The following is an 8,052-nucleotide window of genomic DNA, read 5'->3' on the forward strand; positions in this document are numbered from 1 at the left end:
TCGCAGTTGTTCACGGAGTTTCATTGCTCTCATTGATCGTAAAATGAACGTATTTACTTATTTTATTATCATGTTCATTTTCATTTTACTTCCATTAGCGTTGGGATTCTAACGTGCCCAACCATGTTAGTGTCAATGTAACCCATTGGATGTATACGATGAAAATTTTCAATCAGACAGTCTTCCGCTCTGAACTCGAAAGTGATCTGGGAAGATGATTATTGTATTTTCACGAAAAAAGATTTGCTGATCATGAGATGCCAGTACAATGTGATGTTTTCCTGTTGCAACATTTTTCTGTCAGACTCTAGGTTTTTAGAGAACGGAAACTCTAAACGTGTTCAAGAATTCCATCATATCTCATCTCTAGGTTTGCTTTATTGGCCAGAGCTATTTGCTTTCCGTGGTAATGCCTTTAAGAGGGTGTTGATACAAAAGGCCTATTTAGTTAGCAATCATCTTTCTGACGGTAAGTTTCTTGGTGTAATTCTTTCCCTGTAGGCACGTAACAACTTTTTTCCCAAAAACCTTACTGTGTTGTGATTTAATTCTTTGGCATCAGAATTGAGAAAATCTACCTTGTATCTTGTCAATATATGTAGTGACCTGCCTCAAGTTTTCATCATTTTAAAAATATACCATTAAGGATAGTTTTCATAAAGAGTTGTTCCGTGAAGATATCATTAGGTTTGAAGTGAAGAATTGCATGCAGAAGAAGTGTGCATTGCTTGAATTTGCTATTGAAGTCTAGGTTTGGTTATCATGAATAATTTAGTTTGACACATCAAGTTATGGTTAGTCGTCTCGATTCGTAATTAAACTCTTTCCCCTTACTTCCTCCATTTACATTAACTCAATCAAAATGACCCTTCTGAGATTTGATTCATTCTCTGGAACACTATAAGATTCAAATATCCGGACGCCGGTCAAGCGCCTTTAACAGTGATCAGGAACAAATTTTTTCCCCACAAATTCAGCACTTTGTTACAAGTAAAGGTCGTGCATAGGAATCAAAGAACCGATTCCAACAGAAAGGTCGTTTCCCTGATCTTTTATCACAACCTTTTTCATAATTGCTGCATGAAGAAAATGTAAGGAGACCATTCAGGAGAATCTATACGGTAATTATGGGGTTTAAAAGGTTGAAGGTGTTAAATAAAAGGCTGGTAGCATATGACTGAGCTTGGGGACAAAAACAATGGAATAAAGGCAAAATCTAAGCCATCAGTATGCTCAGACATTCTAAGAACACCGACTAACGACTGTCCTGCTGTGAACAAAACATGGACTGAAATTGAGAGATCCTCGCAGCTAAGAAACACTACTGAAACGAGTAGTTGTTAATAGGACCTGAAAAAAATTTTCAGGCCCGTACGGGATTTGAACCCATGACCTCTGCGATACCGGTGCAGCGCTCTACCAAGCCAACTGGGAGCTGGTTAATGAATTGGGTCCAAATAAACATCCAAGTGAATGGTAGAGCGCTGCACCGGTATCGCAGAGGTCATGGGTTCAAATCCCGTACGGGCCTGAAAATTTTTTTTCAGGTCCTATAACCAACTACTCGTTTCAGTAGTGTTTCTTAGCTGCGAGGATCTCTCAATTTCATCTTTCCACCGCAGTGCAAATATGTGAATTTTCATATATCTAAAATCTTAAAACATGGACTGTTTTTCCACTCGTTTTCTAAGGAGACCTGCGGATTAATCAACAGTCACTATTATTGCTTCTCTAGGTGTTGTGGCCTGTAGGTTTTGAATAGGATAGTAGTCGGAAAATGGTTGGTCGCTTTTATTCAAATCTGTAGAATGGTCACGGAACACTTCTTTTGGTTCTGTTATTAAAGTTCAAAAACTATCCTCGTGGCATGCGTGTCAGTTGAGAGAAAAGTGACGGAAGATAATTAGGAACTGTATGAGGAAATATTGAAAGGCGGAACAAAGTTTAACGTGCCGTACCCGAAACTGTGTTCACTTTGATTTAAAGTGCTGGCGTTACTTTTTGGAAAATTGTCTTGGTTTATCGATCTCATAATCTCTCACCTTATTATCTTGATCGATGAAATAAAGTATTCAGGACTCCCTTATTCATTCGTGCTTTAAATGTTTGTATTTGACGCGTGAAAAGCATGAAATTAAAGATGTTAATTACGGATAGATTTCTCACTGAAAGTTTGAAAGAAATAACTGCCTTTGCCTTTTCGCTTTCGGAATGTTTGTTTTTATAAGAGTTTGCTTTATGTTATTCAGTTTACCCAGGCCTCTGAGTTTACAATTTAGTTATGCTTCAGTTTTGCGTGGAAATTATAAACTGATTAATCGTCATTTACTCATATGTCATTGATAGGAATTGTTTTATTTAACTTTATTAAAAACATGTTACAAAAACTGGACACAACTAATTTTCATACATGCTGTAAAGTAACTAAATAGGTACAGTCAGTAATTGTTTAAAAATATATATTTTAAAAAAGGTAACATTTTAGTTTTTTAAAAGGATGCTTTCATCGGATAACATACATTGTAGGGACTCTCTTTTTCAGTTAAACGCCGCATAACATATTATTGACACAAACAATCTGTATCAAAAACTTTGCCACATTCTTTGAAATAGGTCTTTTGGGTGGCACAAATCGCTAAAGAACGTACACAAGCTATACTATATTTTCTACACTTGACTGTCACAACCATAAGACTGCCACAGGGTTCCGTGCTTGTGCTGATCAGACATCCTGGTACCTGGCGTGCTCCTCTGTCATACACATGCTTGGATAGTTGCAGGCTGCTGGTGTTCGCATTGTCAACATCGATTTGAGTTCCATTGTCGTGATGCTCTTCTGCGAGGACTTGTGGATAATAACTGATACCGGCTGGATATGCTGTGGCGGTGCTGATGCAGAGCACAAGGGTTGTTGCGAGCAACTGATGGAAAATATAGGTGCTGATTAGGAGAATTACTACATAATAATGCTGACTAAATTTAGAAAGAGACGATCACGAACTCTCGAAATGTTTCCTCTTTAAAACTTATAGCAAAATAAAACATAAAAAACGTATAAAAAATACAATATATCATCAAAATAAGGTTCGACTCTTCAACATCGTGATTAAGTGCAGTAATCCTTCGAATTATCTATGGTGTGAACAATCTACAAGATTTCAATTCAAATACTAATGAGTAACTAGGTCTTAGGCACTTCTAATCTAAATCTTAAGGATATCGCTGCGGGAGACGCGGTATAAAAGAGGACTGAGGCGTTAGGAATATTAAACCGCCAGAATACTTTTTTGAAGGCAAAAGCAGCGTGCGCTTATACATCTATTGACTGTTACTAGGAGAGAAATATGTAATGAACATCGTTGAAAAGAGTAGTGAGCTTTAAACACTGATAATGGAGAAAGCCTTCACGAAGATAAATAAATGATGTGTTTTTTTTGTGTGGACCAATCCATTTCTGTCCTCATCCTATTTCGGATGAACGAGGAAGACAGAGGAATACTGAGACTGAAGATAGCGTCTGTCTCTTTGGACTGTGAGAGAAAGCAATGAAACATACCTTGAAATGGTTAAGCATCATGTTCAGTGATCTGTTTGTAACGTTGCAATAAGTTCTACTATGGATTTTCAGTCTTGATATCGAAGAGTCTCTTGAAATATGTACCAAATCAACTGCAGGCCTACCTTATATGCAATCGATGGGAAGAGACATTTTTAGAAAATCGGCTTGCGCTCGAAAATAGAGTAACCAATTTAAATGCAAGCTACCATAGAATCCATGGGCAACTACAAACAGCTATGATGTAACAACATCCTCTTCAGTTCTTTGCCATCAATGTGGCGCACATCTTCCTCGTTTATTATGCCTAGAAAAACGAAGTGAACTTCCCTTGTGACGGAAAGTAGAGTAAGTGAGTCTTCTTAACATGTAATGGCGTAAACTGTTCTACGCCCTCCTTCGACTTGTTTTGTGTTCTTCGGTGTTTCAAAGAATGCGGTAATTGTTTCATTTTTCAATGTTATGTAAATGTTTTGATATGCACAGGGGATTCCCTTTAATGTTACTCCTATCAAACTGGGCTGGTTGACAAACCTCAAACCTGATTGCGACCTTGGCAGGTTTGGGGAAAAGTTACTACTAAGTTTATTGTGTAAAAAGGAACACTTACCTAATTTATACAGCACCATTATAAATATCCTGTAATAAAGCTTCCTTAACAATGAGTACAAGAAAGAGAAGACCGGCAGAAAATGATAAAAAAAGTCGCGGAAGGACTTGCTAAAACGGCATTATGACACACAAAACAGCGGCACTGAATCCTTGCGTAATTTTTGCACATGAAAAGAGCCTGTTTGATCTCTGTTCGCATTGTCAACTTAATTCAAGTCAATTGTTAGGTATAGTATCTTAAACAGTCTATAATAGAAGTCTCTAATACTCTTTCTTCTTTAATTTCTTTTCTTTAATAAATATTTGATATGTTTGAGAGGTCAATTATAAGAAGTAAGAACTATTTGTCTTTTTCTAACCTAGCGGCAGGTAGATCCATTCTTGCTGAAACTTTAATAGCTTCCGAGAATGCGATAATAAGGTAAGACGGAAAAATTTAATTCACTTTCTGAGAACAACATTGAGTGAACCTCCAAAGATCTGTCGGAAATCCTTTGTTTGACACCCACGTCATAGAAGTGAAGTAAACGGCAGTTATTTCATAACTTAAACTCAATGTGATGTAATGTTGTGCAACATGGTTGCATTTTCGAACTGTTTTAACACTGACTTTATTCTTCTGAAAACGATGTAATAATTCGGTATCAAAGCTGGCACGGTCGTAAAAACAAGAGACCGGAAAAAGAACAGCAAAGTGATCAATCAAGGGAGATAATAGAAACGATTCTGGCATGGAGAAATGAAAAAGCACGAATGATTTGTTTTCAGCAACATCTTTCTTATTCTCACACACGAAGAAAAAAAAAACAAGAAGAAAAACGAAAAAAAAAACCGTTTTCCTGAAGTTCTAGTGACGTTCGCGGTCGAAAAGAAAACGTATTATGAGTGCTCGGCTTACTCGCTCATCCATCGGCTGTCGCATTAAGAAGTCGACTGAAATAAGAACTTGCCTTGTAAGAAATCTTAATCAACATCTCATTGCCATCTTAAAATCTGTCGTCCAACGCAATTAAGACTAGACGTTTTCCTCCTTTGTAAACTTTCGATGAATGATTTGGGCCAAGAAATAATTTATACCAAAGCAGATTCACGACACCCAGGCACGACACTTGTCTCCAAACTTGTACCATTACGCGCTACGAAAAGAGAAATTGAATTGAGCTCGTATGCATACGTATGCATCCGTATGATATAGTGTAAACTTTCTATTCGGAGGCGGGGAGGAGGGGTATGGGGGTGGGGGTAATTAGAACACTTATTTATAGATGGGAAGCCGTTCAGAAGGCACAGTGTCATACTTTGGTAGTATACTATAGGTGGCACATGTAATTTCACTCTCAAAGTTACGTTTGGTTTTTAATTTATAGTGGATGTCAAATTTACATGACTATTTTTAATTCTATCACAGCATTCAAGTGGAAATGAGGGAAATACTTTCCCGGAAGTCTTTTTATTTTCTGTCGTACGCCAAACGTGTCTGGTTCCTTCTTGCTTTTCTCCTGACACTTTCATTTAGTAAAACTTTCTTTTCCTTCCTCGAGTTACATCGTTTCTAAAATTGAAACCAAAGAAACCAACTTTAAATTTCCTCTGAGCATAAAGATTGCGCTTCACTAGAAACAAGTGAGCTATTTTCCTTTTACGGACATAGGCTATTATAACTTCTCTTGCTTCAATTTATTTAGCCGTTTCTTAGCTCTGTAAGTTTGTCAACCGATTGTGGATTAACTTTATGTTGATTCAGCATCACTTTGATATTCAGACATATAAACTTGATTAGCGAAGGTACATATCATAATGCGTATATTACAATGATAATAGTATGGAAATAATCAAAGTATTTACAACTTTACCTATTTATTTATTCACCTTTCATATGTATATTGAAAGAAGAAATAATACAGAATTAATCAAGATATTTACAGCATTACTTATTTATTTACCTTTTTGAATAAGCTGTCAAAATCAAGGCGTAAACACGGTTTCCTTCTAAACATTTCATATTGTAACTACAAATCCATAAGGGTTAAAACAATACTGTTTAATGTTTTCAGCCCAAAATCAAAAAAAGGTGTTCACTTTACTGAGATTTTGCCTGAACACTTGTTTTTGTGACGACATATAACAGTAGGTAACGTTCTTTTCTAGCTGTCTCACTTTCGATGTCGAAGATTTCTGTGCGATATTTGTCTAAACCAACTTTCATTTCGCGTTTGAAGGAACCAATAGAATTGGTCATTCACAGAAAACCAACTTTAATACAGAAACTAATCCAAAGGTATCGTAGAAAAACTTTCAGCTCAACGTAAGGCCCTAATTTTGCGACGTCCTCTCTCTTAGCCATATCATGAGACTGTCCTTTCGTCTTCCACGTCAACAACGAAATAAACTTCCTTTTAACGAACTCAACGCACTCATGTGCTTTACGCCTAAGTGACATGCATGCATTCTAAAAAAATATAATTTAAGAAAGCTTTGGAGAAACCCGTTAACGCAATCCATGAGGTAAGAAATAGAAGCGGAAAAAAAAAGCACTCACTCGACAAGAAAGCAGTAGGAAAGGATATCTTGGCAAAGTCGTGAGGAGGATTTGTTGATTTAAGGTCAAGCTGTTAATAGGCTCCCAAACACATGACAGATTAACTCCGTAATCTGTCACGCATGTACAACACCATATTTACACCCTGCAACTACTTTCCGCTTGGTTCACTCCGGTTATGAAAAGAGGTCGAAAATTGGAGGCATATTATTTACGATTAGTAGATAAGCAAGCTTATTTACCTAACTTTAATTCCTTGATGAAGTTTGACAACACGCGTGGGAGATGAAAACAAGATTTTACTTTTTCAGTGCGTACAGTGCTGCTCATTAGTTCATAATTTTTTTTTTTTTAAAGTATAATTTAAGAAAACTGTGGAAAAACCCCGTAAACGTCATCCATGAGGTACGAATTAAAAGCGTAAAAAAAGCACGCATTCGACAAGAAGGCAGCAGGAAAGGTTATCGTGGCAATGTCGTGAAGAGGATTTGTTGATTTAAGGTCAAGCTGTCAATACCATGTTTCCGCTTGGTATGCCTTGCAAATATCAGACACCTTTTTCTTTGTAGTTTACTTATGGCTTCAGAGAATTCAGAGCCATCCGATTCTTTACTGAATTTTTCAAGTAGCATGAAAGTTACAGCTCTATGGGCCATCAAATAAAAACCAAATGTTCCATGTTTTCCCGCGAGCGTTATGAACTTCCTGTCTCACGTTAAACGTCTCAAATGGTAATCATTTAAGTTGGCTTACAATGCTGAATCATTCGTCTTAGACTAGAATGTTTGTTTTACTTATTTGCTCGACCAGTGCTCATTATTGCTCAAATTTTTATCAGATTACGTAAACTTAAGAGATTCCCATACTTTTTGAGGTCCTTGCCTTTTCTGCTTGTCACATGTTATTGGTAGTCTCTTTCGCAGCTGTTCTTCGGGATGTCACGCAACTCTACCCATAAACTAACTTTGTTGTGACATCCTGTAAAACGGCTGCGAACAAGAGTAGTTATCTAAAAAACCCAAAAACATTTTCATCCCGCATAACTGTGTTCTCTCTGATATTTGGATTTATTGTGAAGCACAATCATTTCGATGTGCATACTGCAATAACAGTTAATATCAGATCAAGGATAAAATGTAATAACTTTTTTATTTTCTTCATAAAGGCAAAGCTTATTTCTACAAATATCATGTATCAACTTTATTGAATAAATAGAAAAAATTAATTTGAAGTACAATATTACAGAAACGATATATTCATTTCATTAAGAAGTGTTTCATAGTCTTTACTTACAAATAGTACGTACAGTGTAATAATTAAGGCTTTAGAAATTAGGTTATTTATT

Source organism: Pocillopora damicornis, chromosome 10 (assembly GCF_964200805.1).
Source record: "Pocillopora damicornis chromosome 10, jaPocDami1.2, whole genome shotgun sequence".
Lineage (NCBI taxonomy): Eukaryota > Metazoa > Cnidaria > Anthozoa > Scleractinia > Pocilloporidae > Pocillopora > Pocillopora damicornis.